We start from the raw sequence: 25,707 nt of genomic DNA on the forward strand, positions 1-25,707 counted from the left end.
AAAGGGACCTGGCTTATGCCAGATGGCCGAGCCTGCCTCCCTCGCTCCACATACCCCGTGGCAGTTCGCTAGCACCATGATAAAGGGGGTCACTACGGCACGCATGCCCTCGTGGACACTATCGCTCGCTTTTGGTATGCTCCAGGCATTCAACCCTATTGCCTATCAATAGTGAAAGCATGCAGCACATGTCAGCGTAATGGACCTGCTCCGCCTCTTAACAAAATTAAGGGTGGAAGACCTCCGCCTGCTGCTCCATTTCAACATCTTCAAATTGACTTTGCAGATATGCCAAAGGCTTTTGGAAAAAAGCACCTCCTTGTTTTGGTTTGCTCTCTGACTTCCTGGGTCGAAGCTTTTCCTACTGCTAATTGTACTGCTGCCACAGTGGCGAAAATTCTCCTTAGAGATATTGTACCCCGTTTTGGCATCCCTCTTGTGCTCGACTCAGATCGCGGACCTCACTTTACTGGTCATGTCCTTGGCCGTTTAGAACAAGGACTGGGCATTTCACACTCCTTTCATACACCCTACCACCCCCAGTCTAGCGGGAAAGTTGAGCGTATGAATAGGGAACTTAAGTTTACATTGGCTAAATACTGTCAGGAAACAGGATTAAAGTGGCCTCAGGTACTTCCCTTGGTCCTGTTTCACCTTCGTACTCACCCAACCCGCGCATTGGGATTATCCCCCTTTGAACTGCTCTATGGACACCCCCCTTTCAAAGGCGGGGCGCTACCACGTGCTGATGTTTCACTATTGGGAGGGGATCATATGACCGCATGTCAGTTTCTCTCCCTACAGGCTCGCCTCCGTACCCTTTGGAAAGCCTTGCAGTTTTCCCAGACCGTGCCGCTGGAGGAACAAATCCACCCGTTCCAACCAGGGGACTTCGTCTGGGCCAAAAAGTTCGTTTGTGACGACACCCTCCAGCCAAGGTTTACTGGACCCCACCAGGTTCTTTTGACAACCCAGACTGCAGTGTTCCTGGAAGGACGCAAATCTTGGATCCACCACTCCCACGTCAAGCCAGCCGTAGTGGACCACAGTGACGGACCAGCAGCTCTTGTCACCACTGAGGACACTGCCTTCGACCAGTGGACCAGCTTACCTCTCTCAGACATTAAACTTAAATTGACTCGAAAAAAATGAGAGGACCCTTTATTCTGACAACTGTATGTTTTTTTTTTATGCTTTTTTAGTTTATTTTCTGCTTATGAAAATAATGCTTTTATTAAATATTCCCACGAGGTTAAAACTCGTATTTTAGAAAATAGAAGTGATTGCTGGGTATGTACTCAATTTCCAGTAAATGCAGCACAGGAACTCCCCTTCACACCCATTCCCCTAACCACTGCTAATATGACTTGGATGCCACCGACTAGAATAAAAGATCCAGTCCAACCCAATCTTACATGGAACAAAACAGGAGTGCCAATTAACAAATATCTCAGGGTAACCAATCAAACAGGATCACTGTGTTTTGTTAAAGAAAAAGGGTCAACTTTTGTGGGAACAAGTAAATGCAACATATATTTTAATGGCACCGCCTTTAGTAAAAATCTTGGCTTCAAGCCTTGCGCATCCCACTTATCCCATATGTGGATCCCTCACCCCGATCCAACCTTTTCAACTTTTTCTTGGAGGGGCAGGTTTTCAGAGTCAGTTTTTAAAAAGCCCTGCTCAGATCTCGAGGGTGTCCAACTAATTGTTAAAGGATACACAATTGCCTTCTACAACTGCTCAAGCAGTACTACACTGCCCTTTGAGAACAACACTACCAAATTGTGCCTCTGCAGTTCACACAACGACCCCTCTGCGTTACCAGGGAAACAGTGGTACAACGGGTGGTGGGTTACCTCCTACTTTAAAAAATGAAATACCCAAAACGCATTATATGAAACATACTGGGTGTGCGGGGCCAAAGCTTATTATTTTCTCTCCCCTGATTGGGCAGGGTCATGTTATTTGGCATGGCTAGCACCGCCTTCTCGCATCTCCCTCACTCCCCCTCATTGCCAAGCGGCCCTTGAGATCTTGAAATAGGGTGTAGCTTTTTGATTAATAGTTATCTCAAAGCTACAAATGGAGGAATGTTGGGTCTAAACTTTTGGTGAACTTTGGGGAGCCAAAACACACCCAGACTGGCCGTCTCTGCATAATCCTTTCTAAACCCTTTATCGAACAAAGCACTGACCTGCAAACTACTCATGACACCCCCTTTCTCAAGTAGCCATTAGCCTTTATCTCTATGCATTTACTTGTTAAACTTGCTTTTCCTGTAAAATCTTGATTGATTATGCATGACCATTATCTTTTGTTAATCACTTTGTTTACTTCTGTGTATAAATATTGATGCTCACCCCTAATAAAGGCGCCACACTTAATCTAAAGCTTTGAGAGCTAAGGATAGTGTGAGCCCGTTGATCAACGCATTGGTGTCTGGTCTCTGACAGAATTGTGTGCCCCAATACCAACTCCGCACGAACTCGGGTGCTGGAGAGGTGAGTGAGGACTTGCTTTATTACCTAACAATGATAATGTTGTTTGGTTTGTGCGTCTCAAGGGGGTAGGGAAGTGAGCTAGAAAATACAGAGCAGATACTGCTCCTCTGTAGCTCAGCACACTTGTCAATGCATCAGCACACAGAGAAGATCCTGACCTAATTGCATCTAAGACTATCCAACCATCAGCTCGTCTAGCACCACAAGCCTTTTCCAGATGCCAACATGCACCCCAGTCCTCCCCTGGATCTTTCTCACTAGCTGACACAATTGTTTAAAATCTGCTACACTGCACCACTGCTGTTCTTCCACTGCAGCCCCTGATATCAACCCTTAAAGCTCTTTTAAGAGTCAGCTCTCCTTTTGCCTCTGCCCGCCTTCCCGAGCATTGCTGCTCCTCTATCACAGCTCTGAAGATCATTGGAAGGGGCAAAACCTTGAAGACCCAGTTGTCCCTTGTGTCAGACACCTGCTTACCATCTGCTCCCACATAGGAGATCCAAGGTCACATCCAGGAGGGACTGCAGGCCTTTGGGAGGGACTAGAATAGCTCTGGAGAAAAACCTTTCTGGATCTTTATGCTGTCTATATTGAAAGTTTCTAGAGCCTGTATGTTCAAGGGAAGGCAATGAGTGGCTTTTATTAAAGTAGTTGAAGTGTGGAGCCTGATATTTGTGCCCTTTGCAATTAGCTCACACTAAGAAAAGTTAAGTGCTGGCGAGCTGTCTGTAGCCAGCAGTTATCACACTGCTCCTGTATGTATTTTTCAAGGGAAAAGGTGAGGGTGGTGTCAGGTGACAAATCCCCGTAGTCTATTTTGAGACTCTCTTTTGACCTTTCTCTTTGAAAGCTCTGCTGGCTGCAAACCACAGGCTGAAAGGGGAAAAGAGAGGCTAGATTGAAACCTCTCTTCTCTAGTTCCCTTGCAAAGACAGGAAGAGGAGGCACAGAGGAAAGACTCAGCATTGTTTGCTGCCTCCAGTCTCTAAGACATTCTAACTGCAGCTCCATGCATTGGGAGGGAACAGAGAGCTACAGGAGAATACAAATGTAAGATCAAAATATCCCCATAGATTTTAGCTGTAGAATGAAAGTGCCAAAAAACTTGCTGCAGTTGCCCAAAATCTTTCCGGGGAGGGGAGCTGAACTTTTATTCACTATCACCCTTGGCAGCACAATGGGGAAGTACCTGCATGAATTAAATGCAAGCCAGCTGTGAACAGTCATTCCTGCAAGTTCCACCTTGCAGATGCTGGAGTGCCTTTCCCAGGCCTGAAGAAGAGCTCTGTGTAGATCGAAAGCTGGTCTCTCTCTCTCTCTCTCTCACCAACAGAAGTTGGTCCAATACAATATATTGCCTCACATACTTGTCTCTCTTAATATCCTGGAACTGACGGCTGCAATTACACTGCACACTTCCTCTGGGCTGTCAGCCACACTGGGAGGGAAGATTTGACCTAGGCATGGGCGAGGTAGCCGCAACCGAAACTGTATGGCTCCAGGCAGGCTGGCACAGGTCAGCCATCTGTATGAATAGGGCCACTCTTCCTGTCCACACAGCAGAGAGCCAAACTCTGCTCTCCAGCTGCAAACTACCTTTGATGCTCATCAGGTGGGAAACTGCAGACCGTCCAGGTAGCAGCTCATTTCTTCCTGGTACCCCTAACCCACATCACAGGGTTATCCACTTGAATGGAGCTATGAAACTCAGGAGTAGAAGACAGATCCCTACAGGCACAATCTCACTGCTGCTGGGGTAAGAGCCTTCTCCCCTATAACTCCTTATCAACTGGAACAGCATCTCTGCCTTTTCAAGCCACCATCTGTTTTCAAATCTCATCAGAAAGTAGAGCTGGTTGGAATTCCCTCACAGGCTGGTTTTCCATCAGAGAATGCCAATTCATCACAATCAAGATGGCTGACTTTTAATGGACGTCTGAGGGAAAGCAGGCAGGGTTCACGCAGATGCCTGCCTGCCTCAATAGGCAGCTCACTTGGTGGGCTGATGGGGAGCTGAGAGCCTGTTTCTGTTTCCAGCCTTTTCTGTTGCTCACCTGGTGGGCTGCCATGAAGCAGAACTGCCAGGCTCCTCCTGGCATGATGAAGGGGAGCCAGGAATCTGGAAGATCTGAGAGCACCAGCTTCCAATCTCCCAGCTCCTCATCAGCCCAGTGTTAGGGACCATGACATGGGTGTTCTGACCTAGGAGTCTGAGCAGGAGTCAGGTGCTGGGAGACAGAACTGAGGGTCAGCACCCAAATGCCAGGGCCAAGGGTCAGAGTGGGAATCAGAGAACAGGGGCAGGGATCAGTAACACAACAGGACCCAGGGACAAATCAGATAAGCAGGGTTCAGGAGTCAGGTGAGAGGACAAGGTCCAACATAGCAGCCAGCCAGGAACTCACCCAGTTTCACAGACAACTTCCTGCGCCTCTTTCTGGCTTAAATAGCACATGCCAGCTAATCAATGGGACTGGGTGCTGCTCCGGTCAGGACTGCTGTGGGTGGTGCCTCTGGTAGGTTGCATTGGCCATTCAGCCCAGCAGTTATTCACAAACTGCCAGATGGTGGCTAGGATACAAGGGTTACCTGAAGACCCATGGATCCAGGTTCAAAACGTGGATCCTCACTCCCAGAGTCTGTGGCTCCATGACCATCCGTCAAGCGGACTACCCCAGTGATGCACACCCAGGCCTGTCCCTTTCATGGAGAGTTTTGAAATGTTTTGTTTTCATTCCAAAGCATACTGAAACTATTTCAAAATCCTCCACAAAGTGGAATTACCTTTCCCTGAGGAGCTAGATCAGAAAGCATTTCTTCTCCTGTGCCTCCTAACCTCTCTGTAACTATTACGTAAGTCCCCTGGCACAGCACATGGGGATACAGCTTGGCTGAAAGACGCTATCCCAAATATAGCTGAATGGTACATTCATATATGTACCACTTTAAGCCACACCTTGCAGCTCACGCCACGCCAGCATTGACCAGCTCATGTGACTAAAAAAATTAATAATTTCACAGCGGTCAAGGTCCCCTCATTCTATGTGGTGAGTGTTTGCTCCTTTCTACTGTGCATGCTGAGTCTTTCCTCCAGCGTTGTGCCATGCTGGACTGGGTGGTATCTGTAACAGTTTTCACTATGAGGCACATTACCCCACAGATATGAAGTTTCCAATGCAAGACAATCACGTGTCATTAATATATGTCATGTCCAGGCAGGGCCAGACTCAATAAAAACAAGATGGTATTGTGATGGGTTGCCCCCCCTTTTGGGGTGCCACTTGACGTACTGGGGTACCACTGAGCCTACCTATTCCACCAGCTTGGGCTCTCTCACCCTGTCCTGCTAAGCTAGGCCCTCAAGCCTCCTCTAGTGCACGTGCGCGCACACACACACACACACACACACACACACACACACACACACACACCCAGCTCCTGAAAGACACAGACACTGAAATCATTACTGCATGGGAAGGCTTTCAGCTAAGGAATTGCCCAGCACTCAAGTGCACTCATCCTCTAGAGAGTAAACCCCAAAATAGTATTGTCTTGTGCTGGACAGAGAACCGTACAGCGTGAGCTACTTGAAATTCGCCCTCTCCCTCAGTGTGGAGAGAGAGATGCACAGCTTTCCCACTACCAGTTATGAATGCCACAAACTGGGTTTAATACAAAAACAAAATATATTAAAGTACAAGAGGTAGATTTTAAGCGATTATAACGGATAGCCAAAGATCAAAGCAGTTTACCTTAGTAAATAAACAAAAACTGCAAACTGAGCTTAACACACTAGATAGGTAGGATATAAATTAGCAAATTCTCACCCTGAGTGATAAACACACTGGCAGACTCGTAAGAGACAAGTTGCCTTGGCTTTCCCAGGTTTTCATACACAAACTAAAGATCCTTCTAGCCTGGGTCTATCACTTCCCACCGTTCAGTCCTTGTCCCTCAGATGTTTCCAGGTGTGTTGTTGCAGGGAGAGCAAGTCCCTCCCCTCCCCCAGGTCATTGTCCCCCTTTTAATATCTTCTTCCCACTTGCTGGAAAGCTCTTTTGCTGTGACCTGAGTCAAACAGTCCCCACTGTGTAGTGCTATCTCTGAGAGGTTTCTATTATACACAGTTCCTGGGGTAATCCTGGTGCTTGTGTGCCTTTCCTCAATAAGCCATTAACATTGTTTAGGTTTTTTACTGGTATACCTGAAAGGCTGTTTGTGGGTGCTTTCACAACGTGTTTCAGTAACATATACATAGCCAAACTTCACATATGATGATAACACATACAAATGAGATATTAATGTCTAGCAGATCAAGACTTTTAGAACAATACCTCACAAGACATACTTTGTACAAAACATATCCTAATTACATGACAGTGGTGAATATTGGGATGTTAGGGTGTCACAGGTACATTTTGTTGTCTAGCCAAAGCAAGGCCTGATTCTGCTCACTTGCACTAACTTAAGTTAGAGTTACATCCGCAGAGATCCCCTAAATGGTGTAGCATCTCCAAGAGGGGATGGACCCCTATATAAACAAAATAATATGAATTGAAGATATACCAATCTCCTAGAACTGGAAGGGACCTTGAAAGGTCATTGAGTCCAACCCCCTGCCTTCACTAGCAGGACCAATTTTTGCCCCAGATCCCTAAGTGGCCCTCTCAAGGATTGAACGCAAAACTGTGGGTTTAGCAGGCCAATGCTCAAGCCACTGAGCTATCCCTCCCCCAAGAAGGGGCTCTGAGAAAGAGTCTTTTGGGCTGCAGCACATTTGTTTTGCCTGATAACAGTTGGTCCTCTCATTAGTCCTTTATACTGGTTGCCCCAACATAGAGTCAACTCCAGCCGTTGAAGCAGTGTCATGGCAAGAAAGTAAAGTTGTGAGGTATGATAGAAAAATAAGACTTCTTAATTGTCTTGTAAATGAGGTTTGTAGGATGCAGGACTGATCCAATTAAAATCAGAACGATGTCAAAAACAATGGGCACTGCTAGCATCCCTAGATCAGCAGGGGGGACACAAGAGGGTGGGTTTTTTTGGGGAGCTTTATTCAAAAGCCATACATAACAGAGACACACAGGGTTAAAAATGAGCTTCACCCCTACAAACTCTGAAGCTGTTGCAGTGGAACAATAAGCCTCCCGCACCTTCATTTACTTGGCTACTGGATCACGTTTTCACACCCAGTAACTTTAAAAAGGGCCTTTGTGTACACTACTATTTGAGCATGTGTCTATATAAAGGTCAGATACAACAATCACCTAATATTGACAATTCAGCTGCTGATGATTTGTTAGCCATTCAGTGTAAATGATTCACATAAACCAGGGGTCGGCAACCTCTGGCACGGTAAGAACCCTGGCGGGCTGGGACAGTTTGTTTACCTGCCGTGCTGGCAGGTTTGGCCGATCCGTAGTTCGCTGTCCCAGGCCAATGGGGGCTGCGGGAAGCAGTGTGGGTCGAGAAATGTGCTGTCCGCGGCTTCCCGCCATCCCCATTGGCCTGGGACGGCAAACCGCGGATCGGCCAAACCTGCCAACACAGCAGGTAAACTAACTGGCCCAGCCCGCCAGGGTGCTTACCCTGGCAAGCTGCGTACCAGAGGTTGCCGAACCCTGACATAAACCCACATGCATAGTATATAAAAACAAACACTAATGTCTCTTGAAAAAGCCTGGGGTCACAGGGCTTCCTTCAGAGTTTTCTGTTAAGTTCTGTTACCATGTGAGTTACATACTTACACTGTAAAAAACATTTCAGCTCCTACATAAATGATTTGGATGCAATTTTTTTAAAAAAAGCGTTGACTGTGTTAACAAACATTAACTAGAAACCTCATGGAGAAGTGGATAGAGCTGGGAATTATCTTTGCAGCTAATGTTAGAGAACAGATTTGCTTTTCCTCTCGAGCTGCTCTAAGCTAGTGATACAAGTCCTCTGAGAGTGCACATTAACACAAGCCTGACTGACTGCGCAGCATTCAGTGCCTCCATTTCAGATTTGTGAAATTAACATATGTTCTAAAATTTCTGTTTCCGTTGGCCTAGGTTCTAATCTGCATTTTGAAAAGGCTCTTAAGGACAGAGATGCCAATTTGAGGGAATTCATCACTCTCAAGAAACATTTTGCATATCTCCAAGCTCAATAAAAGCAAGTTTTGTCAAGGCAGCAGGAACAAGTATCACATGGGAAAAAATTATCTGTTCTTACCAAGTTGGGAGTGATGACGGCTCTCACAGACAAACTCTGGGAAGAGACAGAAGAAAGAAACAGGTCAATACATAGAAGTGGGGAGAGAGTGCATTAACTAAAGCAGAATGTCTCAGCTAGAACCACTTAATCCCAGAAAAATCTCGATCTGGCCTGACTAGCAGGTTTTTACAAGGAAAATTCTACATTAAAGATAGCCACTTATAACTTAATCACAGAAGTTAAGGAAGACAGAGGCCTATTAAGTCACCCAGTCCATCTGCTGCCAGTGCAGGATTGTCCCCTTTGTCCAGGCTAATTTTAGAGTCCCAAGAGTTGGGGTGTCCACCCCTTCCATTTTCAGTTCCTCTCACAGCCTAGTACTGTGTGTAAACCGAGTCCCAGCTGATGCCTAAATAGGATATTCAGAACACATGCCTGAATGCTCAAGTCAGCACATTAGCAGGTAAAAACATACATTTGCAAGCCTAAATGCAGAATTTGGAAGTTAGAAATAACCAGGCTGTCAGTGTTCTCGGGAAGCTAGTGCAGGTCTCTTGCATTATTTTGCTAATTCTGCCACTGATAAATGTGACCCAGTGATTCAATCCTGTGAGGTACTGAGAACCCACAACTCCTATTGAGTTCAGTGGGAATTAAGGATGTTCAGCACGAGGAAAACATTGGGCCTCTGCAGCCAAATTTTCAAAAGTGGCCTCTGGTTTTGTGAACCCAGTTTGAGCTGCCTTGAGCTGATTGCAGAGATGCTGAGCACCTGCAGCTCCTAGTTAGTGACTCCACTAACTGTGGAATTGTGAGTGCTTAGCACTTCTGAAAATCAGATGTAAGTTGTCTAAAGCAGGCCACAAAAACAGAGGAGCCCAAAATTGGAGGCCACTTTTAACACCGGCCTTCCTGTGAGACCTTAGTTAAGTCAGTTAGGCCCAATGTTTAAGATAGTCCATTAAGCTGGAGTGCCTTGGTTTCTGGGTGGCTTACAGTGGGTACCCAAAAAAACAGAGGGGTCCAAAAAATATAACTCTTTTCAGAATGTTGGTCTTAACCTCTTTGTATCTAAGTTTGATTGTCTGTATAGCACTTATTCTCCTCACACGGGTGCTGAGGATTAATTAAGGAAAGTTTGTAAATTGCTTTGCGATCCTCTGATGAAAGAAGCAGTGTAAGTGCAAAATATTACTATTCAAACTCAAGTGAAGTTCTGTTTGGGGTATGTGGTGAGAAATTAGAATAAAAGTCTCCAATTTTTCATATAAATGCATTTTTCCAGTACAAAAACAGTTACAAAATTCTCAATCGTAATTTTACCGAGCCTAATTCTTCTACCCTGAAGGTTTTGATTTTAGCTTTTATTCTAGCATTTAATAAAATGACTCTTAAAGCAATGTGCCATATGCAACCACAGTATAACTCTTTTGATTTCAGTAGAGGAGAGGGTAAATTTTGGCTCACTATCTTTAATTGTTTGTAAAATGAAAAATAGCAGCACATTAAAGCATTGTTTGTGAGCAACTGTCTAAAATTCAGCCAGCAGCTGGAAAAAAACAAACAGCCTTGTAGCAGCACAGTCAAGTTGGCTAGGCTGCTGTCAGAAACCAAACTCATCTGAGAAATGCTTAAAAGTTACTTTGAAGCTGTATTTCTGATTCCAAGGGCCTAATTAATGGTTATGTAAGAAAGGTTTGGGTTTCCTGACATCACTGCCACTCTAAGTTTTTCCTAACTTTCAAAAGGTTTATATCAGAAAACTTCACCAAAAATTTAAGCATTTCTGTGAGAAACGAATGTTGCCCCAAATACGGGAGTGACTGAATGGGGTTTGTTGAATTTTTGGAGTCATGCTGGCTGGCAGGCAGGCAGTGACAGCAGAGGGAAAAATCACTGGGGGAATTGGTGTTAGAAGTTTAACCTCAAGTTAGGATTGCTTTAAAAAAAAGGGGGGACATTTCTGCAAGTTTTTTCTGTGCTGTTTTCAGATAATTGAATGAGAGGAGAAAGAGCTCAAGAATCAGTTCAGTGTCAATTAGAAGGATGCTGGCAAGGTGCCCGCCATGAGATCATAGACTCATAGAAGATTAGGGTTGGAAGAGACCTCAGAACATCATCTTGTCCAACCCCCTGCTCAAAGCAGGACCAACCCCAACTAAATCATCCCAGCCAGGGCTTTGTCAAGCCTGACCTTAAAAACCATTAAGGATGGAGATTCACTACTTCCCTAGATAACCCATTCCAGTGCTTCAACACCCTCCTAGTGAAAAAGCTTTTCCTAATATCCAACCTAGACCTCCCCACTGCAACTTGCAGCCATCGCTCCTTGTTTTGTCATCTGCCACCACTGAGAACAGCCAAGCTCCATCCTCTTTGGAACCCCCCTTCACGTAGTTGAAGGCTACTATCAAATCCCCCCTCACTCTTCTGTTCTGCAGACTAAATAAGCCCAGTTTCCTCAGCCTCTCCTCAGAAGCCATGTGCCCCAGCCCCCTAATCATTTTCGTTGCCCTCCACTAGACTCTCTCCAATTTGTCCACATTCTTTCTGTAATGGGAGACCCAAAACTGGATGCAGTATTCCAGATGTGGCATCACTAGTGCTGAATAAAGGGGAATAATCATTTCCCTCGATCTGCTGGCAATGCTCCTACTAATGCATCCTAATATGCAGTTAGCCTTCTTGGCAACAAGGACATACTGTTGACTCATATTCAGCTTCTCATCCACTGTAATCCCCAGGTCCTTTTCTGCATAACTGCCACTTAGCCAGTTGGTCCCCAACCTGTAGCAGTGCATGAATTCTTTCGTCCTAAGTGCAGGACTCTGCACTTGTCCTTGAACCTCATCAGATTTCTTTTGGCCCAATCCTCCAATTTGTCTAGGTCATTCTGGACCCTATCCCTACCCTCCAGCATATATATCTCTTCCTTCCCCCATCCCCAGCTTAGTGTCATCCGCTAACTTGCTGAGGGTGCAATCCATCCCATCATCCAGATCATTAATGAAGATGTTGAACAAAACTGACCCCAGGATAACCCCGGGGCACTCCACTTGATACCAGCTGCCAACTAGTCATCAAGCAATTGATCACTACCCATTGAGCCCAACGATCTAGCCAGCTTTCTATCCACTTTATAGTCCATTCATCCAATCCATACTTTAAATTCCTAGCAAGAATACTGTGGGAGACCATATCAAAAGCTTTGCTAAAGTCAAGATCTTAAAATATGTTTTCATTGTGGTTAATATTAAAACTTACTGGCAGCCTGAAGCTGGAACCATGTTGTGTATATATATGAGAGCAAGGAAAAACATACTGGCATGGTACTGGAGGGTTGCTCATGAGTGCTGGGCTGCTCCTATGGATTATTTTATTTAGATAAGGCATTGCCTCATCCAATGTGTTTACAATCCAAATCCCCAGTCTTGTAAAATGACTTCTAACAAACAGGTTTCTGTACTCTGCAGAGCTCTCGTCATGTCCAGGCACTCATGAGCTGAGCCTGCAGACTTACTCACAGGTAGCCCCTACTCACTGACTTCAACAAATCTTGAGAGCGCTCAGCAGCTCACAGGACTGAGTGCTCAGTCTTCTCAACACTATCTTCCCCATTCTTTGAGTTGGGTCAGAATTAGGGGTGGCAAGCGATTAAAAAAATTTATTGTGATTAATCGCACTGTTAAACAATAATAGAATACTATTTATTTAAATATTTGTGGATGTTTTTTACATTTTCAAATATATTGATTTCAGTTACAACACAAAATATAAAGTGTAAAGTGCTCACTTTATATTTATTTTTCATTACAAGTATTTGCACTGTAAAAAAACAAAAGAAATAGTATTTTTCAATTCACCTAATACAAATACTGGTGTGCAATCTCTTTGTCATGAAAGTTGAACTTACCATCACTCAGACAAACAAGTTTGTTTACATTTTCAGGAGATAATGCTGCTCGCTTCTTATTTACAATGTCACCTGAAAGTGAGAACTGGCATTTGCATGGCAGTGTTGTAGCCAGTGTCGAAAGACATTTATGTGCCAGATGCACTGAAGGTTCATATGTCCCTTCTTGCTTCTATCACCATTCCAGAGGACATGCGTCTATGTTGATGACCAGTTCTGCTCGATAACAATTCAAAGCTGTGCAGACCAAATCATGTTCATTATCATTATCTGAATCAGATTCCACCAGCAGAAGATTGATTTTCTTTTTTTTTGGTGGTGGTGGTTTGGGTTCTGTAGGTTCTGCATCAGAGTGTTGCTCTTTTAAGACTTCTAAAAGCATGCTCCACACCTCGTCCCTCTCAGATTTTGGAAGGCACTTCAGATTCTTAAACTTTGGGTCCAGTGCTATAGCTATCTTTAGAAATTCCACTTTGGTAGCTTCTTTGCATTTTGTCAGATTTGCAATGAAAGTGTTCTTAAAATGAACAACATGTGCTGGATCATTAGCCAAGACTGCTATAACAGGAAATATATGGCAGAATGCGGGTAAAACAAAGAAGGAGCCATACAGTTCACCCCAAGGAGTTCAGTCACAAGTTTAATTAATGCTTCTTTTTTTTTTTTAAGAGCATCATCAGCATGGAGGCATGTCCCCTGGAATGGTGGCCGAAGCATGAAGAGAGGTACAAATGTTTACACATCTAGCACGTAAATACCTTGCAATGCTAGCTACAAAAGTGCTATGCAAATGCCTGTTCTCACTGTCTGGTGACACTGTAAACAAGAACTGGGCAGCATTATCTCCCATAAATGTAAACAAACTTGTTTATCTTGGCAATTGGCTGAACATGAAGTAGGACTGAGTGGACTTGTAAGCTCCGAAGTTCTTTTTTTTTTGTTTATGAGTGCAGTTATGTTACAACAACAAAAATCTACATTTGTAAGTTGCACTTTCACGATAAAGAGATTGCACTACAGTACTTGTATGAGGTGAATTGAAAAATACTATTTCTTTTATCATTTTTACAGCGCAAATATTTGTAATAAAAAATATACACTTTGATTTCAATTACAACAAAGAACACAATATATATATGAAAAATGTAGAAAAACATCCAAAATATTTAATACATTTCAATTGGTATTCTATTGTTAAAACTGTGATTAATCATAATTAATTTTTTAAATTGTGATTAATTTTTTTGAGTTAATCATGTGAGTTAACTGTGATTAATCGACATGTAGTCATGATGTCTGATCCTACTTCCATTAAGTCATTTGCAAGAATCTCATTTACTTTAACCATTATTTTAATAGGCACATGGAATTTCACCTTGTGAATTACAATGAAAAATAAACCCACAAAGAGAGACTGAGTGACTGAACCTCAGGTATAAAGTGGTACTTCGATAATTCTTTTGTTTAGGCAACATACATAACTGATGTATGAACCGGCAAAACATCAATAAAGAATACTTAGTGCTTTTCAAATATTAATCAGCCCCGATGTGGATGTAAAAATTAGTCCAACTTGTTTTCACACTATCTAAAAGGGCATCCTGGCAAGTGGTGCACTGACTGTATAAAAAATGGTTGTACAAGACCAAAGCAGAATTTAACATCCAGCTGTAATTCACTGCTAAACAAAACAGATTTTTTACAAAATGAGAACAAAAATATTGAATTATCCTCTGACTTTTAGCTAGAAGCAATGTGGGAACTCCTTTGTTGGACCAAATTGTAACTTGCTTTCTTTTCTCTTCTCAGTTCAAGAGTACCTTTTCTACTCCTGGGGAATTCTGCGCCGCTGCGCAATACAGAATTCTGCAGAAATTTTAATGTTGTGCACGCAGAATTTCCTTCCCATCCTAGAAATTGGCGGCAGTGCTGCTGGCCACCACTGGGAGCTGCTGGACCCAGCACAACGCAGCTCACACATAGAAGACTCTGCTGGGGGAGGGAGAGGGAGCTAGAGGGTTCCTGGCAGCTGCAGTTCCCCATATGCCCTAAGGGAAGGAAACAGCGATGTGCACGAAACTCCACACAGGCCTGGGAACCAGCCTCAGGCTGTTTCTTCCTCTGGATCCCTGGGCTCTGAGAGGTAGGGGGAGTGGGTGTGGGTGCGGGTATCTGGGCTGGAGGGGGGCCATGGCTGGGCTCTGAGTGGGAGGGGGCAGAGAAGCAGGAACTGGGTTGTCATAGGGGTTGCCTTTAGCTGTCTATTCCCGGGGGAATTTTTTGTCTGTATTGTTACAGACATACTCGCTGACAGGTATTTTGAAATAAATTACCAAAATAATTGAAACTGACATGATCATGTAGTGTTATTTTGACAAATAAAAATTGCAGAATTTTACAGAATATTAAAATAGTGTGCAGAATTTTAATTTTTTTGGCACAGAATTCCCCCAGGAATAAAAAACTTTCCAAATCTGAAGTATAAACTGAGAACACCCCAAAAATGTGAAATTTTACTTGCAGAATTGAAAGAGTGAATGCTTTTAGTTCTGGTCTATAGCAACAATAATGAGTCACACGCTGTCTGCTGCAGATGCAATTGGTTACGAAAGGCAGCCGGGCTAGCACTAAATTGCAAATCCTGCAATAAGAGGCAGATATAAAGATAGATAATCTCTATTTCCCTCCAAGTTTAGGGCCCAATCCTGCCACATAAATTTATAAGAGTAGCCCTACTCAACCATGTAAATGTCAGTATGACTGGGCCTTTACATTGTGATGAATTCATTCCTAAAAATAATATCAGACTCTCTAAATGTATCTCAGGATTCTTGTCATGTTTTCAAATCAGTTAACACCATAACAAAAATCACTTGTCATGAAATTTAATTAGGAAGATCAGATACAGAACATTTTCTCGTCCCAATTATCAATACTCAAGAATAATCTTGGAAACAAAAGGGCCCAAATATTTCTTTGGCTTGGTAACACTGAATTGAGTTCATGTTATACTACAGAAAACATGAAAGATACAGAGGATCACACATAACAGTTCCCTGGCGCAGCTCATAGGAAAAGCAAAACATCTCTGTATAAAAACAAACAAAAAAAAAAAAATCCCAACAACAAAAGGAATGGTATTTTGCTAGATTTTGTTCACAAAGAAAACTGAATTACAATATCAATCATGCCTCTTTTCTGAGCAAGCCCTATGCAACAACTGACAGCTGGCTGGCTAAACACATCAGACCAGAGACTTTCATAGTAGTTTCATAGCATATGCTCAGTGTTCTGTATAATAATAAAGACTCCAGTGTTTCATGATCAGTGAGCCATATAAGTAACTAGACCGATAATAAAACTTCTGTTCATGACTGCTATCATTCATTTCTCTTCCCACTTCCCAAGAGCCAACACCAAGAGAATGCTTCTTATTGCTTAGCACCTACCATGGAGGAATTTTACCAAATTACCTTTCAAATGATTTTTAGGGAGATTTACCTACATAGATAAACTTGCCAAAGGGTTAATCTAGTACCACCATCTGCATTATATTTGATGACAACGTGGCAGAGATCAAAGTCAGAATGGGCATGGAGACCGAGCTATCTTCTTACCTGTAAAGATGGTTCCTCCAGGGTTGAGGAATGTTGACAGGGCAGCATGGGAAGCTTGTACCACTGCTCATGCCAACATCTGTTCCTTGGATGAAGCGAGGATTTTGTATTCCTGGGCTGTCAATTTGACCATTTTCATGAGCACTGAATTCTCAGATTTATTCAGTCCAAGACATATTTTTGTTTTAATATTCTTTTCACTGTTAGTTCTCTCCAAAGATCTGCTTGAATAAGAATACTGATCAAAGCCCATATGTTTGGTGTTTATCAGCTAAATGGAGCAAGAAAATCTTCAATTAGCTGAAAATGATTTCACACAGCCAGGCTGAGAAATATTTCTTTCCCCAGGCTTGGAAGCAGCAAAAGCTAATTTAAGACAGTACGTCTTCTTTTTCTAATTATTAAACTACAGCTGCACATCAGTGATCAGCACTATTAATTGAAAAGCCAACAGGAATGCAGGAAATGATCTGAATATATGAATGGATTTGGATGATACAAGCATTGAGCTCGCTGAGTAAAGGGAAATTAATTATTCTATTAAATTATACACAATGGCCAGCTTCCAGTGCCAATACAGACTGATCTATTAGAAATATTGTTTTAAATAAATGTTCCATGGCCACTGCTATCCTGTGCAAAGCTAACAGCCAAAGTTTCACAACAAATCTTTGCAAAGCTATTTTCACTAATTACACAGGAACCTGTACAACTTTAAATACTTAGAACCCAGTTAGATCATAGCCTTTTCCAGAACACTACTATTTGTATTTCAGCAGGGTCAGGAGCCCTAATCATGGATCAGGACCCTATTGTGCTAGATAATGTACAAACATGGAACAAAGAGACCGTCTCTGTCTCAAAGAGCTCACAATCCAACATCCCTTTATTAGTTCGGTGATTTGTAATAGACCAAGTTTACCTACATGCTCTTATCTCCTGTTTATTATTGGAAACAAATTACTGACATCATAAATCCTGGACAGAGAAACTGAATTTATATAACTCTTTAAACCCATAAATTTAGCATCCCTCTGTTATTCAGCATTGAATTGCTTATTTTAAAGGCCCATGTGCCCATCTGGTCTTGGTAAGCAGGGCCAGCTCCAGGCACCAGCTTATCAAGCAGAAGCTTGGGGCAGCAACTCTGGAGCAGGGCGGCACTTTCAGGGATTCGGCGGCAATTTGGTGGAGGGTCCCTCACTCCCACTCGGAGCAAAGGACCTCCCACCGAATTGCCGCACATTGCAATCGCGGCTTTTTTTTTTTCTTCCTTTTTGGCTGCTTGGGGAGGCAAAACCCCTGGAGCCGGCCCTGTTGGTAAGCTAGGCACTGCACTGACATAAATCAAATATTTTTGTCTGAAAATATTTAATTGGACAAAGCTAATTCAGCTTGCTGTCCTTGAGCCATCTGTTTCCCTGGGGAGGAAAATCAAATTGTGTAAATTGTCATTAGCAGTAGAGTTAAGTAAAGTTTACTAATTAAACTCTAGGTTCATCATCTAAGCTAATCATGATTTCAGTAAATTAAAACATTGTCTAGTGTCACTTCTGAAGCACATTGCAGGGTATCATTATTATGCACTGTATCTGGGTAATGGCAGCTCAGTAATTGCCAATTAAGGCTGCAAACAGGATTTTTTATTATTGTCTCATGCTTTCTAAAAGCAGTAGCACTTCAGCAACATGATGTCTGGTCATATTTCTTAGCTCTAGTTCTGCAAGACAAATGGGACAGGATTCATCCAGGACTGATGGAGCAGCACGTGGCATGAATTTGGCCTGTTATATTCTGCTTTCTCTCCTCTCCATCAGATTCCACAGGCAATTGCCACTGTGCTCTGCAAAGTGGAGTGTGGGTGAAAAATCCCAGCAGCATTGAAGTCAATAGGAGTTTTCCCCCTAACTTCACTGGGGCCACAATTTTATCCCGAGACTGAGATAATAGTTCTTTGGTTACTCTTTATTCTCACAGTGTTAATGAGATCAGTTTTGTCTCTACCAATTTTAGTTCACAAAACTATTTCACTCCAAAAGGTAAGCTCCAGCAGAATGTTTCCCTTCACCAAATGGAAATTTCCCCATTTCCCAATATCAGAAAGGCAAAATGTTACTCACCTCTGTTCATCTTCCTCTGCCCTACTCTATTCTGTGTTGAACCTTGCTCACTAATACAACTTCATCTATTAGCACGCTCTTCTGATCCTTTGTCCCAAGCCCCTGAAGCTCCCCATCCCCACAATTAGCTATGTAGAAAATCTCATCACAGTAGATGGACAATTTAATGCTCTAATTCAATTTAGGTTTCATTTTTTCTATTAATACCCATCTAGGTTCTTATACCTATGCAAAATGGGTTAAACATGTTATGATTACTACAGGATGATGTATGGGAATTTCATTTGCTTTGAAAGGAAGTATCAGTACGTAACAGGAAGATATTCTCATTATTACTGAGAGCATAGCTGTATTTATAGGTTAAACAATCTACTACATCTCTTACATCCCATTTGCTCTCCACCTGTCTCTCAGACTAAACATTCTGTCCAATCATTAGTGTAAGTAATACACTAATTAGGTATTAGAATCTGAATATTATAAACATAATCTTTTGGCCTGGAGTGCTCGGTGTTTACATGGAAATTACAGTGAAGTAGGCTTATAAAGAAATGTTAAATCCCATATTCAATCAAATTGAACAGCATTCATATTAACAAATCAATGGAATTCTGCATGTGTTTTTTAGGATTGGGTCTTTCTTAAAGGTTTTGGAGACACAGACCTATGGATAAACCAAGCAAAGTTTAACTAAGTCTGACCACAGTTAATATTTGATCTTATTTCTACCTCTTGCTGAAAAATCTGAAGTGCTTTCTAAGCAATAATAGCCTGATACAGTCATGGTGGGGCATTGTATTGTGGTAGATTTATAGGGAACTTGAGAAAAAAAGAAAGAGAGAGCCCTAACAAGCCAATGGCAGTTGACTTGACCCACACACAGTACAGTACAGATGCAAATCCATCAGTGTTCCGCAGAAAGGTTTTTGTGTGTTTAGAGCAGGTTGATTAGTATTTAGCAAACATTTTATAACGTTTGAGGCTTTGGGACTCCATGAACCAGTTGCAAACACATTCCAGTGTTTGTGAATATGTTCACTGTTTGAGGATAAACAACATGCATCCCCAGTGAGCAATGGCAGACTAGTGATTATTTGTGAAGTATCTGATGCTGATATTCGCTATTTAAGTGAAGAAATGAGTAATCCAGTTTACATAATTTTTTCCTCTTCCTGACTCAACCTTATAAAAACGAGAATAATGCATAAAGCAAACAGATAATACTGTAAAATATGCCTCCAGTACAAATTTGTGAAACTTTCAGCATTCACACACATTCCCTGGATGTCTGGTGAGTACTGACATATTCACCGATAAAGAATGGCATGACTCCACAAATAGCAGCAAATCAAATTTCACTTGCTTCTTCATAAGTCTTCTCTCCGCCCCAATTATTCTATCAGTTCTGCTTTTCCCAGTAATTCTGAAGATAATTTTAGAAAAAACTATTGGTTCTTCAGTATTAAATCCCATCTGTGCACCCTAGTATAATAACAGCAAAAGCTTCAGGAAAGACTTCCACAAACACAAGTACATGACGCTCCATTAATGTTAACTTCAATGCCGGAGAAACTTGTTCTATGGAGAGTATATCTTTTCCCCCTTACTCTTGTCCATACACAGATATACAAATGTAGTGCAGAAACACTGCAATGCAATAACCTCTGTGTTTTTCAAAAATCCGTTTGTATTTACAGTTGACTGTTTGCTGTGTTGTAGCTGATATTTCTAGCCCAAACTGTCAAGAAGCAGTTTAGGTCTGCACTGAATAAAGGAAGACCTGCAAGTTCCCAAAATGGGATTAGACTCTGTAGGAACTGTAAAGATTCATGCTTTTAACTGTACAAGTTCTTGATTCAGTCCCTGGGGCCAGTGAAAGTAAAGGCCATCATCACACAAGGTTTGGAGGAATGGAATTGCATAGTAAAGGACTCTGGTTATTTCTATGGGAGCATTAAAAACTGAAAGCAAAGTAAAACATCTAGAATGAAATTCAGTCAGGACAAATGCAAAGTACTCCACTTAGGAAGGAACAATCAGTTGCACACATATAAAAAGGGAAATGACTGCCTAGGAAGGAGTACTGCAGAAAGGGACCTAGGAGTCATAGTGGATCACAAGTTAAATATGAGTCAATAGCGTAGGGTAGCCAGATAGCAAGTGTGAAAAATTGGGATGGGGGTGGCGGGTAATAGGAGCCTATTTAAGAAAAAGACCCAAAAACCAGGGCTGTCCCTATAAAATCGGGACATCTGGTCACCCTACAACAGTGTAACACAGTTGCAAAAAAAGCAAACATCATTCTGGGATGTATTAGCAGGAGTGTTGCAAGCAAGACACTAGAAGTAATTCTTCCACTCTACTCCACACTGATTATGTCTCAACTGGAGTATTGTGTCCAGTTCTGGGTGCTGCATTTCAGGAAAGATGTGAACAAATTGGAGAAAATCCAGAGAAGAGCAACAAAAATGATTAAAGGTCTAGAAAACATGACCTATGAGGGAAGATTGAAAAAACTGGGTTTGTTTAGTTGGGAGAAGAGAAGACTGAGAGGGGACATAATTGTCAAGTATATAACAGATTGTTACAAGGAAGAGGGAGAAAAATTATTCTCCTTAATCTCCAAGGATAAAACAAGAACCAATGGGCTTAAACTGCAGCAAGAGAGGTGTGATAAATGAAGGGGGGTGAGAATTGCTCCCTTTTATGGACACCCAGCCAGCCAGTTAGCTATAAAATCCCTCTTAGTAGCTGTCGTCTACCTGCTTTACCTGTAAAGGGTTAGAAGTCTCCCTGCGATGCATAGGTAAAAGGAAGTGAGTGGGTACCTGACCAAAAGAGCCAATGGGAAGGCTAGAACTTTTTAAAATTGAGAAAAAACTTCCCCTTTGTCTGTTGTTCTCCCAGGAAGAGGGGGACAGAGCAGCCATGCTGTGAGAAGCTTTGGGCCAGGTATAAAAAAATCATCTGTATCATACCTAGAAAAACTAATTGGAAACCTCAGATATGTAAGTAAATCAGGAAATGTCGTAATTAGGTTTATCTTTTATTTCTTTACAGCTTGTGGATTCCTCTGTGCTAACCGCGAGTGCTTTTGTTTTGCTTATAACCTTGAAGCTGAACCTCAGGAAAGCTATTCTTGATGCTTAATTCTTGTATTTGCTCTTTTAAAATCTAGCAATAGCCTGAGTTTTCAGATGTATTTTCTTTCTCTCTTTTTAAATAAAATTTACCTTTTTTAAAGAACAGAATTGGAGTTCTGTGTCTTAAGAGGTTTGTGCACGTTTTGTTTTGTTTTATTAGCTAGTGGCAACAGCTGATTTCCTTTGTTTTTTTCTTTCTCAGCTCTTCCCCGGAGGAGTAGTGGGGATGAAAGGGCTTGAGGGTACACCACAAGAAGGAATTCCCAAGTGTGCCTTCCTGGGTTATCAAAGAGATTCTGCACTTGGGTGGTGGCAGCATCTACCTATCCAAAGTCAGAGAAAAGCTGTAACTTTTGGAGTTTAATACAAGCCTGGAGTGGCCAGTATTAATTTTTAGATTCCTTGTGGGCCCCCACCTTCTGCACTCAAAGTGCCAGAGTGGGGATTCAGCCTTGACCGGAGGTTTAAGTTGGACATTATCAAAAAATTCCTAATTGTCCGGGTGGTTAAGCACTGGAATAAACTGCCCAGGGAGGTTGTAGAATCTCCATCATTGGAGATTTGAAGAGCAGGTTAGACAAACACCTGTCAGTGACTGTCTAGATAATAAGCGGACTAAACTACATGACATCAAGGTCCCTTCCAGTCCTATAATTCTATGATCTTCTGGTAAATTCAGTAGCTTGTCACAAAGTCACCAAATACTATTGTGGAAAGCCAATTATTCATGCAACACATCAGCTGACATAAATGGGAGTTTTTCCTGGGTAAAGACTGGAAGAATGAGCCCTTTATGACTATTAACTGTGCTAAAGAAGAAAAGATGGGACCATTTTGCAGAGCATGCCAGAAATCTGTATAAATGGTTTTTAATTGCATGAATTAGAAATGAGTTTGGTGTAGTAATTTAGAACATTATCTCCAGAAGGTGCAGGTCTTCCCTTCCTTGCAAAAGTGATGACTAACAAATTGGGTCTATTTCCTATACGCACTAGTTAATTTAAGATGTTACTTCAAGTTTAACAATAGAAATTTCTCTTGTTTTGGATCAGACTGACTTTGACTTTCTTATAAATAGAGAATGAGAAAGCTCTGGGTAACTGTTAAGAACTATGATGTCCAAGTTTTGGATGTCACCAGTATAAGGCTTAATCCAATTTTAGAAACCTATTCAATTTACCAGAATTTTGTGGTTTCTATACAGTTTTCATATTTAATAAGAGTTTTCATTGAAACAAAGAATTTTTGCAAGAGGTTCTGAAGAACAAATATCTACAGTATCAAACTGTCACATGTTGCACTGGCTGGGAATGGAACCAAAGGAGCACAGCACACATACTTGATTTCCTGTGGGGACAATGACAGACCTGGCCCTTCAACCTTCCACTGTATATTCATTTCAACAGCTACATTTCTAAGACAAAAATAGCTTAGCAAGAGTTATTCTTATTGCTTCTGGCATGTCCCTGTGCACCACAGCAAATATTTAACAAAGTCAACAGGTCATGTTCTGAAAGTACCAACTGTGTGTCTTACTGTGAAACAAATGCTACTAATCAGTATTTGCAATGTTGCAGAAGTGACCTTGGGACTGCCACAGACAGCCTTCCAGCTTTCATTCTACTGAGAATTGAATTTTAACATAGCACCAAGATTGAAAAGTTGTCCATGAAAGAATTTTTCCTCCAAACAGCTCATCATTAGTAAATGGAAAAACATTTCTCTAATCTTTACCATTTTTTTTTTTGGTAAGAAATCAGTAGCTCTTAGATTAATACTGGAGGCAAGCAGGAGAGAAAGATTATTTAAAAGCATCCAGCACTACAGAGTGTGCAGGTAACAGCTTACCATCACCGCTTTTGACAGTTTCTCTCCTCAAGACTAGGAGAAGACCCTGTTTACAATAGACATTTAAGTAGATCTAAAGACTATTTCTACAACAGTGTCCCATTTAGACCAGTTTCGAACATGGCTGGGTCAATCAATATCAGACCAGTGTTTAAGAATTGTACTCCAGCCAGCAAGAACACAGGTTTCTTTAAAACATCATTTGACCCCATCCACACTGACTGAGCTAAAGTGATTCCTATGTAGCTTAAAACATTCTCAACTTTACTCTGTTTCAAATTGTGTAGGCAGGAGCTAAAATAGGGTTCCTAACATCGTAAAAAATTTAGGGTAAACTAGATCAAAGAACAATTAGGAAACAGGCAGAAACATATGCCATAGATGGGAACAAATATGCAGGACAAATAGTTTGAAGGAAGGAGTTGAGCCAAAGCATGAATGTGTGAAAACGTTGAGGTTTCATTGTAGAGAAGAAGGAGATGAAAAAATATGGCTAAAAAGACAGATCACAGGAAGGGGAGAGGAAGGTAGAAGAGAGGCCTGTAGGTGCCAAATGTCCTTTTCTTGTTCCTAAATGAGACAGCTTGATAGTTCTTTATTATACAATGGAATATACACAATATTTTAGGCTTCATCTAGGCAATGCAGACAGGGATTATGGTCATATATAGAAACTGCTACTTGAAAAATCCATATCATTTATAGAGCCTTATCATAGTGGAGTGGGGAGGGAAACTAGTGTTTCTGCCATTTAACATGGCTATATTCTTTACCACTGAATAGTGCAAATTACTAAACAACATAAAAGGGGAAAGGCATTATGATTCAATGCTAGCCCTACAACTGGATTTTTAAATTTTAATTAGCAACAGTTTAAAGAGCTGCAGTCAGAGAAATGATATACAGGCAAATTAAATGGTCAGAAGGACAGAAACAAAAGAATTTCCACAAACCTAACACAGCTACTTTGAAAATTATACACCACACAAAGTATATTCAGTTTAGGGTTACTACATGCACAGAGAGCGGCATTTCTTACCAATTCTCTGAATTGAAATAAAAACTCTATTGTTTCTTCAGTCTCTCTTTTAGTTTCTATGTGGCATAGAACATCTGGTGTCCAATTGCTCATTAACGATTATTAGCATTTAATTATCACCAGTTACATTTTCAGCTCTTCCATTTATCCTTGGACCTTCTAGCTTGTCAAATTAACATATTCAGATGCATTCCCTCCCTAGTGCAGAGCAGGGGAAGCAGCCCTTCTGCTGAGGAATTAACTCTTTATATGCTTAAGACTCAGCTACTATAGGTCACTACCGAGTGTACAGTTACAAGAATGATTTTTCTTATAATGAACCATATCAGGCCAACTATTGTACTTCTATATCTGGTGCAGCTGATTCCTGGTATTGGGTAAATACAGTAAATCTCATTACAACAAATAATAAGACCATGTTTTAATTCAGTGTCAAAAATCTACTTTAATACAGAGTTAAGGTTTCTTGGTGGTATATCATTCTTCTGGCAGAATGGTGAGTTGAGCAAAATGCAAACTTCTAAAAACCTAAAAATGTACAGTTAAGGTTGCCTGTGCAACCTTAACTCTGTCATCTTTCAGCAATACCCCAATATGCCCCATTAGCACACATACCGTTACTCTGCTGCCACCCACACAATTGCTGAAATGTACAAGCTCTTCATCTTCTTTTACAACCCATTCACTCTCACCCACAGGATTCCATCTAACACTATTAAAGGACAAACTGGAAAAAAACCAAGATTGCCCACACCACCTTCCCTCTGTAGCCCTGGAGCTAGCAGTGGCCAATGGGAATTATTTGCATTCACTCCAGGTGAAATCAGTGTATTAAGTGTACCTACACTAAATGGTGGAGGTAGTAGTTGGGCCTGCTTAGTAAAGGTGTGTTTATGATATGTGTGGATTATTCTGAGGTGTGTGACAGAGCTGTGATTCTGACAGGAGATCTATGATTTGCACCCTCTCATGTGTATGAGCAAAGGGAATAGTTGCTTCAGGATCAGGATTTCATTGCAGAAGTGTGTACATTATATACACCACTACCTCGATATAACACCACCCGATATAACACGAATTTGGATATAACGCGGTAAAACAGTGCTCCTGGGTGAGGGAGGTGGGGCTGCGCACTCTGGTGGATCAAAGCAAGTTTAATATAACACAGTTTCACCTATAACACGGTAAGATTTTTTGGCTCCCAAGGACAGCGTTATATCGAGGCAGAGGTGTACCATAATTAGCAGGGGACGGGGTTTTATTACAAAGGGTATTGTCAGTAGCAAGCTGGGATATGAGAGCAGTCTTGCCTAGGCATTTATTCT

The 25,707-nt window shown here is 41.7% G+C and overlaps 1 protein-coding gene across 1 annotated transcript in view; it reads right to left on the reverse strand.

Annotated features, from left to right (window-relative positions):
- SPATA13 (spermatogenesis associated 13) overlaps positions 1-25,707 on the reverse strand; it is a 288,804-nt gene that overhangs the window by 248,306 nt on the left and 14,791 nt on the right. The window contains exon 2 of the mRNA XM_030562215.1: positions 8,721-8,756. The gene's annotated coding sequence lies outside the window, so the exon portion shown is untranslated. The remainder of the gene's footprint in view (positions 1-8,720; positions 8,757-25,707) is intronic.

The sequence above is a fragment of the Gopherus evgoodei genome, chromosome 1 (genome assembly GCF_007399415.2).
Source record: "Gopherus evgoodei ecotype Sinaloan lineage chromosome 1, rGopEvg1_v1.p, whole genome shotgun sequence".
Taxonomy (NCBI): Eukaryota; Metazoa; Chordata; order Testudines; family Testudinidae; genus Gopherus; species Gopherus evgoodei.